At 42.2% G+C, this 17,333-nt stretch overlaps 1 protein-coding gene and 1 pseudogene across 2 annotated transcripts in view; both read right to left on the bottom strand.

The window, feature by feature from the left end:
• The window catches only part of JAZF1 (JAZF zinc finger 1), a 353,802-nt gene that overhangs the window by 30,699 nt on the left and 305,770 nt on the right, over positions 1–17,333 (bottom strand). The window lies entirely within an intron of this gene.
• On the bottom strand, positions 14,236–15,078 carry LOC118901354 (annotated as a pseudogene).

Below are 17,333 nucleotides of genomic sequence, written 5' to 3'. Positions count from 1 at the left end.
AACATGAATATACGGGAACATTCCTGTCACTTAGGGAAATGCTAATCTTTCAAGGTTCCCCACTTATTAGGATGTGCCTGACGCTGAGGGAAAAACATCAAAGCAGCACAGCCTGAATCAGGCCAGTCAGCAAACCTTTGCTTTAGTTTCAGAATGACTTATCTGGGCAAGTTGCTCGTAGTTCACTGGGCAAGGAGAGATGGGAGAGGTGGTGTGGCGTGACACTGGTTTTGCATCTGGGCAGGAATATTGCTCAGATGGCCTTCAGGTCATCAAGACTGGCCTTGGCAAATATGAAATAGAGCAGTGGTTCTCAAACAAAGTCCCTGAACTGATAGTGGGCTGGCAGTGCTAAAGTTACCTGGGAGCTGCTGAAACCTCCCAATTCCTTGTTCTCCTCCTGGAATTTGACTCACAAAATCTAGGACGGGTCCTGGAATCCATATTTTTAAGATGCTCCCAGATCAGTGGGTAAGTTAGGGAACTCCTGAAATACAGTACATCATGACAGAGGTGGCTGATGATTTAAGATCATGTCTTGATTCTAGAAGGATTCTTGGCTGTGTACCACCCTGGAAAACCTGCTCCCGTCCCCGCCCCCCGTGCTCAGGAATGGCACCACCACCCACTCAGCTGTGCAGCAAAGTCATTCCTCTCTCTCCTCCTCCAGCAACTCATCCAGCTCCTCCAGGCTCTACTTCCAGAATATCCCGAGTCCATCCATGTGCCCCCACTAGCCTAGTCCCATCCCTGCCATCTCTCCTGGTACTGCTGCAACAGATAACCACCCCCAACATTCATTCACCTGTCAGAATAATCTTTTTAAAATGTAAAGCCAATCTTGACATTCTCTTGTTTAAAACCCTCCAAAGGCTTCACGTTACACTTACAAAACTGGGCAAACTTTTGTTGTCTGGGCATTTTTCTCCCTCCCCACCCATTTGAACCAGCCAGCCTCGTACACCCTCTTCTTTTTCTTCATCTGACTAAGATGTGTTCATTCTAAAACTCAGTTTGGATATCACCGCCTCCAAAAAGTCTCCTGTGACTCCCCACCCCAAGGCCGTGCACACACCAAGCTTGTCTCTACCAGGGAACCTAGCATCCTGTGTGGATTTCATCGTCTGTCTCCCCCTGCTAGTCTCTGGGCTACTTGAGGACAGGGGTGATGTCTTTCATCTCTGTGCATACGTTTGGCATGTAGTAGGCACTCAAATGTTTGTTCTGTGTATGGACAATAATACCTCCAAGTGACAGCTGAAAAATAATCATTCTAGGAGCGCAGGAGGTACTGAGCACTTCTGAAGGGCACACAAACGAATCGGTCATACCTCACATTTTCAGGAGTCAGAGAGGACAGCCAGCAGGAGTGCGCTTTGGAGAAAGGCAGACCTAGGTTAAAATCCAGGCACCCAAACTTACTGTGTGCCCTCGGGCAAGTTAGTTAACATCTCTGAACTTCTGGTTTCCATTCATATATAAAGTGGGGATATGAATCACGTGCTCAGCAAAGCACCCAACACATTCTAGGCGTCCTGACACAGGTGACTAACACTGTCATTCTTACTACTCCAGGCAGGCAAACCACAGGCTAACTCTAATGCCCCTCACCAAGCTGGGGTAGGGACCAGAGGGGCTCTCTGCTTCCATAAATATTTTTTTCCATAAATCATACCTCTTGATTTGCTTTCCTCCTTAGGTCATCTCTGTTTTCACATTGTTTCTGAAACGCCAACTGCACTGGACTCAACAGAGTTCAGTTACCTGATTTCACGCCTACTCTTACGAGAGAATTTGAGGGGGCTCAGGACACATCCTGCCCTTTCTGCCCCCTTCCCTCCAAAGTGCACGTTTCCATTTTCCAGTCTCATCCTCGCTGTTGCTGTAACAGCTGTCAATACTTTGCTAAGTACCGAAAGTGGTAAAAGCCCTGGATTTGAAGTCTGAATCCTTTTCGTCTTTCTCTGGGTAAGTTATGCCAGCCTAGTTTCTTCAAATGTCAAGTATTAAAAGTGCTTTTATCTCACTAATAATAATTAGCTTTGGCAAACAAGAAAGTAAAAGGCACAGTTGGATCGTTCTCAAAAATCAATTGCACAAATAAAATCAAGGAGAGTATCCCGGGTTTAAAATGCAAGGCGTGGGTGAGGCTGTGTATAAATCCCAACACAGCAGAGATGGTGAGGGGTGTCTTCCCAGGGATGATGGAGGCGGCAGGCGACTTTCCGTCCCTCTTCCTGGAGAGAGGTCTGCGCGCTGGTGTGTAGGGCAGGTTTCCACAATGAGCGCTCTATACTGAAAAATCCCCTAAGACTAGAGCCAGGCTTTCCTATTACTGCTCTGTAGCTTGGAAATCCCAGCTAGTGATGACTTTATGGGTTTGTATGGTCTAGACAAGAGGTTTACTCTCTGGCGAAATTGCTCCGAGGGGGAGGCCCCTGTGAAAATTCCCATCCAACTAATTACCATTCAGAGGGCAGGCTACCGGGAGGGCGCTAGGCTCTGGCAGAGGCTGCGGTTGGAAAGCCATACTCCCAGCTTTATCACTGGCTACGTTTATTTTCCTTCCTGTCAAAACAAGGACAGGAAAGGGGAACAAGAGTGCTAGTCAGAAAGATCAACTCAGGGTAGTAGGGGAGAACAAAAAATGAAGGCTGCCCAGAGCTCCGACTGAGAGGGCTGGGCCTTCACCAAGGATAGGGAAATACCGACCATCTGTCTGCTTCATATTTTCTACATCAATTATTTCAGCTTTCTCAGCAACTTTAGATCTTTAGAAGCGACCATGTAAAGATACAATGGTCTGAACTAGGTATGGGGTAAAATGCTTCCAAAAATATCAGTGTCACAGTGCTAAAACCCAGAGGAACTCACAACTATTTTCACCTCAGGTTTTACGGGACCCATAGAGGTAGGTGGCAGTATCTGTTCCTTCAATATTTGGAAGAAATCATTTTCACCTACCCCAGGACAGAGCCGAGAGAAAACACCTGTCTTGAAATCTCTGAGTTCTGGTGAGCTGACTCTTTGGGAGGGAAAAAATGGCCTTCTGTGAAGGGAAATGAAGCCTGCACTCCCCGAGGTTCACATCCAAACACAAAACATCTCTGGTGGGAGATCACGTCCAGAAGCCCTTCCCGGCCACACCTGCCCCACACAGGAGACTTCTTTGCCATTGGCACCCGTTTGCTCTCATATTATCTTGCACTAATATCAGACACAGTTTTCTCACTGGTATCTTTGTTGTGACACAGTTTCTTCTCTTTTCCCTTGAGTCCCTCAGGGTGTAGACTGTATCTTTTCCCACCTTTACTTTATTCAGATGTATCTAATGATGGTCTTCATGCTGAGTGCTCAGTTACTGCCTAAGATGGGTAACTGATCAAAGAGAAATCTCTACCAAAAAAAAAAAAAAAGGGCACACCGAAACACGAACATTTTTCTTCCTCTTTGTGGTTAAGCTCTAGTGAAGGACCCTGTGCTCTTTCTGGGAATGGGGAATCCGGGAACATTCCGGGATCTGCAGGCCCAGAAGAAATTGTATGGCTACGGTTTGATGAGGTCTCGTGAATGAAGAACTACGATTACAGCACAACTGATGATGAGGACACACTCAGTATTTTGCCTTGGCTGGAGTGACTGAGAGGAATAAGCACTAGAATGGAAATCAGGCAGGTTGGGTCTTGATACTGTTTTGACCGAATTGGGCCACATGACCTTGGGCTTGACACTACACTTGTATGAAAGGGTGAGTCTAGGTCACTGGCTTTCAAATTTTCTGACCATGATCTGGTAAAAGTAAACATTTTATATCACCACTCAGAAATAACACACACACACACCACACACCACAAACTACAGGTTTCCTCAGATAATATTTATCCTTACTAAGTGTGAAACACCATATTTTCTATTTCTTTCTTTCCTTATTTTAAAAAATGCTGGTCATAACTTACAAATTACAATAGCTAAGGTGATCTTGACACATATTTCTGGTTCTAAAATTCCACAGTGTAAAGATCTCATGCTATTTTATGGCATGTTGTTTTTCCTCTGTTGCTTCATCAGGAGGCGTTTGGGGCAGTAACACACCTCCGAAATTCAGGGGTGTTAAGGAATGACAACTTAGGTAATGAAGCCACTGTACCACCTGCCACTCCCCCAGGAATCCGCTCCCACGGGGTGGAGGAGGGGAGGGAGCTGCTCTCTGACCATCACTTTAAAGAGCGCAGGAAGTGGAACGGACCCCCTTCCATCCAAGTCACAGAATCTCTGCCCTTTCTCGGCAACAAGTACTAAAATGGTTTGAGGCCGCCCCAGTCTTAAGACATTTATTTTTACCAATTCGTCTTTGTCAGTCTCCTATTCTTTTGACTATTCTAAGGGCATTTGTACTGAACACAAAAGACCATGGAGATGAACATGTCACAGCAATACTGCTGCTCTGTCACTGAATAAATTGAGGCCATTCAGACTACTTCACAGACATGCACTGTGAGTTTTTTTTAAATATTGAAGTATAGTTGATTTATAATGTGTTAATTTCTGCTGTACAGTAAAGTGACTCAGTTATACATATTCTTTTTCATATTCTTTTCCATTATGGTTTAATCACAGGATATTGAATATAGTTTCCTGTGCTATACAGTGGGACCTTGTTGTTTATCCGAGTTGGTTTTTCTCATAATCATATTTTTACACTTGCCTTGATCCCCTTGGGCCAAGCCAGAGAGTAAGGCAAATCTTTGGGAACCTGATTTGCCCTACCTGTGTTGACCAGACCTCCACCATCTCTTTCCTGAGAGATTTGAAGGGACTACGTTCAACCAGCCTCAAGGGCATGGTTCAGGGCTCGAGGATGGAGCCAAGTGAACTGGCCCACATGGGAATCAAACCCAGGACCTCAGATTTAGTCACCCCAGGCTCCGGTCCCTTGAGCCAACTTTAAGTCCTGGAGCTCCTTTGGGCGAGGGACGATGACTTACTACCAGCCTGCAAAGAACCGGCATTCAGAACTGATTCTGTTTAGTATCTTGCTCTGTCAATGAGAAGAGTCAACAACAACTATTAACCAGGCACCTAAGTAACAATATGGTTTATTAGGTTAATAAATTCAGGCCACTCAGAGCACTTTCTAGACAAGAACCTGATATCACTCTGAAGGAGCCACAAATTGCCGTCTTCTGGAAGATGACAAAAGAGGCAAAATGTTCCGAGAAAATATCCATTCACTTTTCATCCCTGTCATCTTTCCAAAATATACTATTATATAATAGAAAATACAGACAAAGTGAACAGAAATTCTAGGAGGCTGTGAGATGCTATTTTTAAAGAGGCACAGCTACCATGAAAATGAACCTACTTTCCAATACAGCATAATTCATTTTCCAGTTTGCCATTCTTGCTTGACAGAATTAAAATGACAATGTTCATTCAGTATGCCACATTTATAGCTTTTGCTAAAGGGCTCCTACGTGGCAAAGGACAAGCTTTCTGGTCTTGGCAAACCTTCCTCTTTTGATGATGCCAGAAAATAGATCTTTATTGTGAGCCAAAAAAAAAAAAAAAAGATAGAAAAAAAAATCTTCTTTGGAATATTTATTACTTATTCATTTAGGAAACACAGCCCTATAGATTATTTACAAATGTGTTAACTGGATTCTACTAAACTTTCAATTTGTTATTTACTTGCCAAGTACTAAGTATTAGTTACAATAGTATGTTCTGTAATGCATGTTTATTATATAGTTATTCCAGAAACTCTGATTAAAATGTTTTTTTAATTCCAATTTTTATACTTGTAGTTACTTCATAATTTTAATTTTATGGTTTTAGTTTCCAAAAAGGTCTTATTCATCTCCCAGCGAAAAAAACCCCTCCAGGCTGAGGTGTGTTGTCTACAGGTGGTGGTAGGAACCCACCTAGCCTGTCACAAGCATCTCCAGGCAGGCGCCCTCCGGCACCTCACTCACAAGTGAGCTGTAACATTTTAATTATATGCTTTTAAAAGTTAATCATTTGTCAAGTTTTGTTAGTCTTACGAAAATAATTTTCTTTTAGGTACAGTATAGCATATTCTAAATTATATACACATATATTACTGAAACCAAGTGGCTCTAATTAAACATTTTTTTCAAAGACTGTTTCCTTTTAATGGCAGTGAAATACTGTTGGTAGCATCAACATGCTCTGCCAAAATGAACTTCACCAAGGTGAATTTTAGGGAGACTGTCAACACAATAATGGCCTAGAACTTTATGCAAAGTTCTTATATTAGAAAGTGGTCATTTAAGGGTGTCACTTGGGGGCCTGTTCAAGATACAGGATCATGATCGTGTTTCAAAGACATCATCCTGAATTGAATGCCTGGCACTGGTCCTGGTAATTGTTAGAGCCTTGGAGTTCAGCCTGGGTAACACCGTACATTTCTTTTCTTTCTTTTTCAAATTTTGAATTTTATTTTATTTATTTTTTATACAGTAGGTTCTTATTAGTTATCTGTTTTATACATATTAGTGTATATATGTCAATCAAAATCTCCCAGCACACCATACATTTCTGCCTGGCAGACAGAAACTGGAAAAGGACAGCCAATAGAAAAGCATGTCGAGGTTCTTTCCACCCCTGAGTTTAAGATTCTATACAACTGTTTTCTTTCTTTTTTTAACATTTTTAAAATTTATTTAAAAAAATTTTTTGGCCGTGCCCTGCGGCTTGCGGGATCTTAGTTCCCTGACCAGGTATCAAACCCAGGCCCTCTTCAGTGAAAGCGCAGAGTTCTAACCACTGGACACTGGGGAGTTCCCTATGCAACTGTTTCAAGTCAAACGTTGTGACGAGGATGTTCACTAGGATCCAGTTATATAACACATAGAGATCTCGAGATAGCTCACGTGGAAAGTACCATTTTCACTATTTGCTATAAGAGAAATCTGCTTTACATGTATTTTTTCTTGTTACTTGAAAATTACGGTAATTTTGAAAAATATATCTATTTGAAAAGTAAAAATCCTCCCAGACCCAGGCTGCAAAGAGATGTCTTAGCTGGTAGGCAATGATGGGTGCCGTCTAGCTATTTTATGCAAAATTATTTTGACAAGAGGAAAAGCAGTTTCCCTGAGAGTGACTTGTTCTTGGACATGTAAGCATCTGGAACATCTTGGCTACCTTTTTTGCCTTTAGAAAAAAAAAAGTAATAGGTAGAAAACACAGCACATCATGGCATGGTTAGATTTCAAATTCTTATATACTGGTCTCCCAACCAACTTTAGACTCTCAGGGGTGATTTTCTATGTGTTTCCATACCAAAGAGAGCCTGAATTGGCTAGACTAAAAAAAATTCAGTCCAGTGGAGTATGAAACACATCTCTGATAAGATCAAGCCAACTTGTTGCTGTTTTGATGAATACAAATTATCACCAGCATCCCGTTTTCCGAGGAGCAACTATGTAAGTCTGGTGGCAAGGGGCTTGAGAGCGTGGCCAGCATCCTTTCCTTTTCAGGTACCAGAAAGGTTCCAGCAGCCTGTTTCTCCCTTCTTGTCAGATACCACTTCCCTTTTAGTGCCTTTCCAAGGAGTATGAACAAAGCCCGGGGACAGAAGCAGGGAGTTTCTGTACCTGGATTGTCTTTTTGGCAAGAACAAATTAGCTTAAAGCATTCTCATTTTCCGGCAGATTCTGTCCGTAATGCTGTGCAGCTGCGTGCGCCTGGGGATCCTTTTATTGTTAAAAGTAGACCCACGTGGAAAAGACATTAAAATAAGTTTGCTGCTATGATACCCACGAAGATGAAAGGGCTTCTCTGATTTTAATATGCTGAGTTTTAGACGGGAAGGAAAATGAAAAGGGTTCTTTGGAAACACACACATTTGGCTGGGCTACGAATTCATCAGGTGTTAAATCCCCATCACCTTCGCAGTAGAGGTGTAGGGCAGCGCTGAGCGTCTGCCTGTTTGTGTTTTCAGTGGAATCCGCGCCATTTTCCATGCTTACAATGTGTGGCTCTCCTTAGCACTCATATTTCGGTTCTGGTACTTGCTTCCAGAGGAAAATTAGTGAAAGTGTGTACGATGGGAGCTGGCATACGAATGAGCTCTGGACCCTAGCTTAAAGAGACTGCATTCTTTTGGGGGGTAGGGAGTGTGCCCTTTAAAATAACTTTATCTTGTAATATTTCTTGATATTTTTTGGCCAGTGCAGAGACCCCTGCTGGGACAAAGAAAAAGCAACAACGATCGAGGGCCAAAACCATGCCATGAACTATGTTTCTAGCACCAGGTGAAACATGACATAAAGACCGTCAAGGTTTCTTGTGGGAATTCTTAACAGTGGACATATTTTTACTGTGTTTGATTAAACAATAACACAGTTAAGAGAAGAGATCAAATTCAGGTTTATAACTAAATGTAAATGGTTAAGCATGGTATTGCTAAAATGGTAGGACTCAAAAATATTTTCATTAGAAGATAAATTATTGATGCCTTTTTGTTACTGCAAATATTAAATCTGAAGATAAGCTGTTATTAAGTGGCTGCCCATTATAGAAACGGGGTTACTTAGAGTTTCAGAGGATGTGCTTGATGTGGGCTGAAACTGAGCAGCTTTAATTCTCTTTACTGTAAAATTCTCACTATCGGGCTTCCCTGGTGGCGCAGTGGTTGAGAGTCTGCCTGCCAATGCAGGGGACACGGGTTCGAGCCCTGGTCTGGGAAGATCCCACATGCCGCAGAGCAACTGGGCCCGTGAGCCACAATTACTGAGCCTGCGCGTCCGGAGCCTGTGCTCCGCAACGAGAGAGGCCGCGATAATGAGAGGCCAGCGCACCGCGATGAAGAGTGGCCCCCGCTTGCCACAACTGGAGGAAGCCCTCGCACAGAAATGAAGACCCAACACAGCCATAAATAAATAAATAAATAAATAAATAAATAAATAAATAAATAAATAAAAATTTAAAAAGCCATTAAAAAAAATTTCTCACTATCTCATGGAAAGCAAAATATTTTGGATATTGGAAGACCCAGATGCTATAATTTTCTATCGGAAACACTGATTCTGTGTCTTGAGACCCAGAGTCTGGCAACTAGTTCTTCTTCATTTAATAAGTGTAGCAATTGTTTTATTTGACCATGCTATCGTTTCTGCAGAGTTCGAAAGCTGAGAATAAGGATTCTGCTGTCTTTCTTCAACAGAGAGGAAATTCCAGAGATTTTCTTCTCCAACTACTGCGTGTATTTACTTCCTTTGTTCTTAAATGGCTTGTTTACAGCAGAGGAAATGCTCTTTGCTCTTTCAAGGAGTGAGTGGAAGTTGTGGGCTCCTGTTCCTCATTTCTGCCTGGGCCAACAATTTTTTTTTTTTTTAACTGAGGTACATCCAATGCACAGATCTTAAGTGTCTAATTCACTTAGTTTGATAAATGTCTACCTTTGTGTAACCCACATCTCAATCAAGATATGGACTATATCCATCAGTCCAGAAAGTTCTCTTGGGTACGACCCTTCCCCGCATTCCCCGAGTCCACTGCTATTCAGATCTCCATCATTACGGATCAGCTACCTCTACTTGAATTTCATATGTACTCTTTGGTGTCTGGTTCCTTTCACTCAGTGTAATGTTTTTTGTTTTTATTTTAAACAAATTTATTTATTTTTGGCTGCATTGGGTCTTCGTTGCTGCTCACGGGCTTTCTCTAGATGCAGCGAGCGGAGGCCACTCCTTGCTGCGGTGCACGAGCTTGTCATTGCGGTGGCTTCTCTTGTTGCAGAGCACAGGCTCTAGGCACGCGGACTTCAGCAGTTGTGGCTCGCGGGTTCTAGAGTGCAGGCTCAGTAGTTGTGGCGCACGGGCTTAGTTGCTCCACGGCATGTGGGATCTTCCCGGACCAGGGCTTGAACCTGTGTCCCCTGCATTGGCAGGTGGATTTTTAACCACTGTGCGACCAGGGAGGTACCCAGTATAATGTTTTTGAGACTCATCCATGGTGTTTTTTTTTTTTTTTTTTGGTGTAACTGTACTTTGTTCTTTTTTTTTTTTTTAAATCACTAAACAGTATTCCATTGTATGGACAGATCACAATTTGTTTATACGTGTACCTGGAGATGGCCTAGTTAACAGTCTGGGCTATTGCAAATAAAGCTGCCCTGTATATCCTTGCACCTGTCTTTTGTGGACGTATGCTTCCATTCCTCTTGGGTAAATACCTAGAGTGGTACTGCTCAGCCAACATCACTTTGGTTTTGAAGCCTGAAGCCCTGGAGAACCTACATGACCTCTGTAGGGCTCTCCCTCCTTGGCTGGGTGGAGGAACAGTGACATCTGATGCCCTCTCCTCTCAGAGCAGCTTTGAGGATGTTTTCCGTCCTTCACAGGAAAGAGGGCAAGGAGTTTCCCGGACACTGTACTCAAAACTCACTTGGTCCCGAAGACCTTGAGATGCCCTTTACATGGCTCTAAGACCTGGACATATCTTATCAGTGAGATGTTCAGTGGGGCATCTGACAGAGACGGTGGGACAAAGGGGTGCCCCCCCCCAGATAGTGATGGCGGTTGGGCCTATGTGGGCGCATCCTTCAACAAGGGAGGGGAGAGAGCTCGTTGATAAGTGTGTGTATCTGTTAGAAACATCCAATATTCCATTTTCTTCATGCTTTGAAGTTCCACAATTAAAAGGGTTATTATTGCTACCTTTACTAAAACAACAAGACAAACTATAAAAATCTGTAAACCTGCTAACGCTTTTACTTCTACCAGCTCTGGTCATAAAATGGTTATCTTAAATGCTCCTGTATTTCTGATAACAAATAGTGTCATTTTTGTTCTCAGATATGACACCCCTTCCCCTGGAAAATATGCCCATGCCCAAAGCACATCATTAGCAAATGCCACCAGTAATGCACATTCCTGGAATCAACCTTCTCTGAGGTTAGTACAGACAAAAAATAAACATGCACAAGTGGTCCTGGCCAGGGCTGGTGAAATACTGTCTAAAAGGGCAGGATTCAGTTAAGAGCACGAAATGTTTTCTTTGTTTTGAACGTGCTGTAAAGCTACTTCAAGAAGCCCTGACAGCCTGACATGTCGGCCATTTCCACCACGACCCGGTGGTTCCCGAACGCACTGGGTGCCTTGGATGCAGAGTAGGGCTTTCAGAGCTAATGTCCTTTCTAAATTGGAGGTTTAAGTAGAGACAGTGTTAACACAAGCAGTTGTTTCCGTCCCTATCTTTATCACATTAATCCTCATGAGGAGGTAGGCATTGTCTCCAATGTATACATGAGGAGGCCGAGCTTACAAAGGCTTAAGGCCATCTGTCTCTCAAGCTGCAGAACCAAGATTTGAATCCAGATCCCTCTGATGCCAAAAGCTCTCACCACTTTACCTCTATGTTCCCAGGGTTTTAGAAGATGGCCCAGAAAACTCCAGGTTTACAGAATACCTTTTGTCAACATATCTGGGTCTGCTTACGAATTCCCTAAGCTGACATACCATAATGATCATGCTCTAAAATTGTGTGCCCCAAATCACCTTCCCACTGATCTCACCTTATTCCAACTGCTTTGGAATTCACATTGCCTCACAATTTCTAAGACATTTTGTGGATGTGAATATATAGATTATAACTGCACTAAAACAGTATGGAAAGAATGACTCTATGTGTACCTCTATCTTGTCTAGCTAATCATCCATGCTAGTAATTTAGCCCACCTGTGTGTATATGTCATGTTCATTAAGTGTCTGCTCTACATGTGTATAACCTGCTTCTACTAAGAGATGTAAGTTCTAATCCATAAGGGCTATGCCTTCTGCTTTTTTGTACTCCCAATACCTGGAACAGTGACTGTAACAAAATAGATGCTCCATAAATTATGTGAAATGAGAAGATACCCCATCCTGGTGCTGTGGAAAACAGGGTCACTCACTTGGGGACTGCTGAACTTGGGCCAGTTTTCACTTAGATGAGCCTCAATTTCTTTTGTCTTTAAAGTGGGGTTAATAAACGGTGATGTGAATGTTTTTGTGCACTATAAAGATATAATCTATTATAATTACAGATCAGCATCGATTTGATTGCTTTCTTCAAGTCAAGAAAATGTTTTGTTTGGGAAGGTCTCTTATGAGTGATGTAGTTGAGGAAAAATAATTGAAGTACTATCTCGTCGTTGCCATCCTTACTCTAACCGACGCTTTGAGTAGTAAGAGATTAAAAATAAGCAGCCGCATAATGCAGTGGGGAAGGAAGCAAATTAGCTACAAGACTGGGCCGTAACACTCAGGAAGCAGGATAAAATTTTTACAAGTCAATCAATGAAGAAGATGAAAGGCCAGTGATTAGAACAAAGCAGTATATAAACAAACAAGCAAACAAGTCATAGGCCAGGAAAGGGTGTGTTAGTGACCCTGAATATACACAAGCCAGAGAGTACAGCAACATGAAGTCATTCTCCAGCTAAAGACGGCACGTTTATGTGAAAAGGGAAATATAAATCAAGGCCATTTTCTCAATGGGAAGAGTTTAGAGAATGTTTTTTAGGCACTGCCCAGATATTTAACTCTTTAGGGCAGAATCTGTTAGAAATACCAAACCCTGGCCTCAGGACTTTATAAGTAGGTCACAAAATTCAGTCAGGCTGAAATATTTCGCTTTTCTTCTTTTCCGCCATTAAATAGGATGGGATTTCTCTCTCTGAGGTTTTTCCTTCTGTTTCATTCTCTTCTTTTGGGTGGGTGGGTGGAATTATGTTAGTTTAGACCTTACCTTAGTTATCTTTTCCTCTCAGATTTTCTGCCTTTAGTAAGGCTGTTTAGGTGTATTTCGTTTTCTAAAAATAAAGGGATTGGGGGAGAGTTCACCTCAACTCCACTCAGACAGAGTTTCTAAATGTCAAGCTAAATTTTGTCAGTTCTATCAGTCATTTCCATCCTGAGGGTAAAATTAATACTTCACTTTTTAAAATGATTTGCTGTTTATTAGTAACTCCGGAGAACTGCAAAATGTTATAATCTGAGCAACCTATTGCCAAAACTATAAAGGAATGTTAAAGGTCTACTATCAGGCCAGATAGTAGGAGACACAGGAATATGAAATGAAACAACACAATGCAGAAACTTAAATTACGCATTAATAGATATAATCTGTGACTTCATGGTCGTTATAGGCCGCCTAAACAAGAAAACAAAAAAATTGGTTTAATTTCCTTTGGTACCTTTCTCTGGTTTAATACTTGAATTTTTCCCAAGTGGGCCAAAAAATATATGCAAATATTTTCCAGGAGAGACTGTGCAGTGCTATTATAACCAGAAATCCAGCCAACTCTTTCCACGGCTGCTCCACTAAGACATAAGCAAGCATTCGTTCAGTCCCATTGGACTCATGTCTGGAAGCTAAGCAAGTAGATTACAGTAACTTTTCTCCAAGCAAAGTGGAATACAGGTTAACCCAGGCAAGAAAACACACAGCTATGACAAGACGGGTCCCATTTAAAAGCAGTGGTTTCCCAACTCTGGCTGCAGGTTGGAATTACCTAGAGAGAGGTTTTAAAAACCCCCAATGCCCAACCCACCAACCGGATCAGGGTCTCTAGAGTGGAGCCCATGGACAATTTCAGGATGAGCTTTTAAAAACTGTTTTGCAAGCCTGAATATTTAACAGCTGGCTCCCTGGAGTCAGCTCCAACTCACCCTTAAAGAAAACCCTGACTAAACTAAACCGCTAAGTTCTTCAGTTCTGACCTGCTATTTGAACAATGCAGTGTGGGGTAAAAGTGAGGGTTACTGTGAATGAAGGTGAACTACAGTTCCAGTATCTTAATGTATTTTTGTATTGTAAGTTTAGAAGTAGTAACTGGGGCAGCTAAATGGCTGAAGGTCTAATGAGGTTTTTTTTTTTTTTTTTTAAGACATATTTATTCAGCATCATGATCAGACTATTACATTTAGCAATCAACAGCATGGGTGCCAAAAAAAAAAAAAACACCTACATTAAAACCCTTTGTTGGAATGCTTTACACTTACCACAGAACAAAAACTAAAAGAACCTGTTATACAATTGGTCACAAATACAGTCCTCGAGTTTTTTGCCCATACACATGCGTATCGTCTAAAACATGTCTTCTTTGTAGCAGCTAGGCCCTGCCACCACTGTGCTTGGCTGAGTTCACAAATCTGTTGTACCCTGTAGCTTCTCTGTCACTTCTCTGGCTCTCCTCTCCTGCTGAGTTTTGTTTCCTGGCAGTAATTAAAACCTCCTGCCGCTGCCATAGCTCCTGCTGCTGCTGGAACCACCATAGCCACCCTTGGTTTCGGGGTTTGGCAAAGTATCGGCCTCCACCACCATAGAGGCGAGAACTTCTGCCTTCAAAGTTTCCTCCTTTCACGGGTCCAAAATTTGCAGATTGATTGTTGTAACTGCCAAAATCATTGTAGCTTCCACCACCTCCAAAACTGCTTCCATCATTACCAAATCCATTATAGCCATCCCCACTGCCACCATATCCACCACCACCGCGGCTGCCACCAAAGCCACCTCGACCACTGAAGTTTCCTCCACGACCAAAGCTGTCATTCCCACCAAAACCGCCTCCACGACCACCACCAAAATTTCCAGAACCACTTGGACCTCTTTGGCTGGATGAAGCACCAGCCATCTCTCGCTTAGATAGGGCTTTCCTTACTTCACAGCTGTGGCCATTCACAGTGTGGTATTTCTGAATGACAATCTTGTCTGCGGAGTCATGGTCATCAAAGGTTACGAAAGCAAAGCCTCTCTTTTCCTACTGCCTCGGTCAGTCATGATTTCAATCACTTCAATTTTCCCGTACTGTTCAAAATAATCTCTCAGGTGATGTTCTTCAGTGTCTTCTTTAATGCCACGAACAAAAATCTTTTTCACAGCTAAGTGGGCACCAGGTCTTTGAGAATCTTCTCTTGAGACGGCCCTCTTTGGCTCCACAGCTCTTCCATCCACCTTGTGTGGCCTTGCCTCCGTGGCTGCACCCACTTCCTCTGCAATGGCATATGTGACAAGCCCAAAGCCTCTGGAGCACCTGGTGTTTGGTTCCCTCATTACCACACAATCTGTGAGCGTCCCCACTGCTCAGAATGGCTCCTCAGACTCCCATCGGTTGTTTCAAAGCTCAAACCTCCGATGAAGAGCTTCCGCAGCTGTTCGGGCTCTTTGGGAGACTCTGACTTAGATATGATGGCAGTGGAGGGGGGAGACGTCAACAATGCTTACCGTGCGTCCACGGGCAGAAAGGAGTAATCTACCGAACGTATCTCTAATGAGGTTTTTAAAAAGGTGTTAATATAATAATGATCAATGTGGAAAAAAAGTATGAGTACACTGGAAAGACCTCATTTTTGGAAGTGACAGACACGGGACTTTGTGCAAATTAACCTTATTAAGCCTCTATTTCTTTAATCTGTACATGGGAATTAATAATGCTGTCTCAGTGGGGTTGGTGTTAGGATTAAATAATCATACATAAGCATACATAGTAAAAAATCTAAGTTGCCTTTCCTTCTCAGTAGTTATACTCAGATTATTATTACTTTTAAAGGAGAATGGTATGAATTGTTTTAACACTTTATTTTCAGGGCATTTAATCACATTTATCTTTTTTTATATATATATTTTTTAATTGAGGTACAGTTGATTTACAACGTTGTGATAGTTTCAGGTGTATAGCAAACTGATTCAGTCATATAGATAGATAGATAGATTTTTTTTCAGATTCTTTTCCCGTATAGGCTATTACAAAACATTGAGTATAGTTCCCTGTGCTATACAGTTAGGTCCTTGTTGACTATTTTGTACATAGTAATCACATTTATCTCTAATTCTGTTTTTTTTTTTTAAAGATTTTTTTGATGTGGACCATTTTTAAAGTCTTTATTGAATTTGTTACAATATTGCTTCTGTTTTATGTTTTGCTTTTTTGGCCCCAAGGCATATGGGATCTTAGCTCCCTGACCAGGGATCGAACCCGCACCCCCTGCATTGGAAGGCGAGGTCTTAACCACTGGACGGCCAGGGAAGTCCCCTATCTTTAATTCTTTATCTCTGTGATTTAAACCAGGGTGGGCAAACTATGGCCTGTGGACCAAATCTGTAAATAAGGTTCCACAAAAACTTTTAGTTTTATGGAACACACCATGTCCATTTGTTTGCATAGTTCTATAGCTGCTTTCCTGCTACAGCAGCAGAGTTGAGTAGCTGAAACAGAGGCCCCATCGCCTGCAGAGCCTGAAGTATTTACTATCTGGTCCTTCATAGAAAAGATCCTTGACCCACAATTTAAACCATTCTAAGCTTTCCTTAAGTGAATACTTTTAAAAAGTACATTAAAAAAGAACACAAAACAAATGAGGATAGAAAATGAAAAAAATGAGAAAAGAAGATTCCCCTAGGGTTTAGAAATTGCAAAATAAATCTTAGTTTCAGAATCCTTAAGAAATACTTGAAACTCTAGGATGAAACTGAGATCTAATTCTGTCTAGTCAAAACAGTGTATATATATTTTTATATATCTTTATTGGAATATAATTTTAAAAAATTTTTTAAATTTATTTTTGGCTGCGTTGGGTCTTCCATTGCTGCACGTGGGGTTTCTCTAGTTGCGGCGAGCGGGGGCTACTCTTCATTGCTGTGCGCGGGTCTCTCATTGTGGTGGCTTCTCTTGTTGCAGAGCACAGGCTCTAGGCACGTGGGCTTCAGTAGTTGTGGTGCACAAGCTCAGTAGTTGTGGTGCATGGGCTTAGTTGCTCTGCAGCATGTGGGATCTTCCCAGACGAGGGATCAATCCTGTGTCCCCTGCACTGGCAGGCAGACTCTTAACCACTGCGCCACCAGGAAGTCCTTATTGGAGTATAATTGCTTTACAGTGTTGTGCTAGTTTCTGCTGTACAACAAAGTGAAACAGCTATATGTATACATATATCCCCATATCCCCTCCCCCTTGAGTCTCCCTCCCACCCTCCCTATCCCACCCCTCTAGGTGGTCACAAAGCACCGAGCTGATCTCCCTGTGCTATGCAGCAGCTTCCCACTAGCCATCTATTTTACATTTGGTAGTGTATATATGTCAATGCTACTCTCTCACCTCATCCCAGCTTCCCCTTCCCGCCCTGTGTCCCCAAGTCTGTTCTCTACGTCTGCGTCTTTATTCCTGCCCTGCCACTAGGTTCATCAGTACCGTTTTTTCAGATTCCATATATGTGCATTAGCATATGGTATTTGTTTTTCTCTTTCTGACTTACTTCACTCTGTATGACAGACTCTAGGTCCATCCACCTCATTACAAATAACTCAATTTCGTTCCTTTTTATGGCTGA

Source organism: Balaenoptera musculus, chromosome 9, assembly GCF_009873245.2.
Source record: "Balaenoptera musculus isolate JJ_BM4_2016_0621 chromosome 9, mBalMus1.pri.v3, whole genome shotgun sequence".
Taxonomy (NCBI): Eukaryota; Metazoa; Chordata; class Mammalia; order Artiodactyla; family Balaenopteridae; genus Balaenoptera; species Balaenoptera musculus.
Note: the sequence above shows the minus strand (reverse complement) of the source record. Positions and strands in the feature narration are given on the sequence as shown.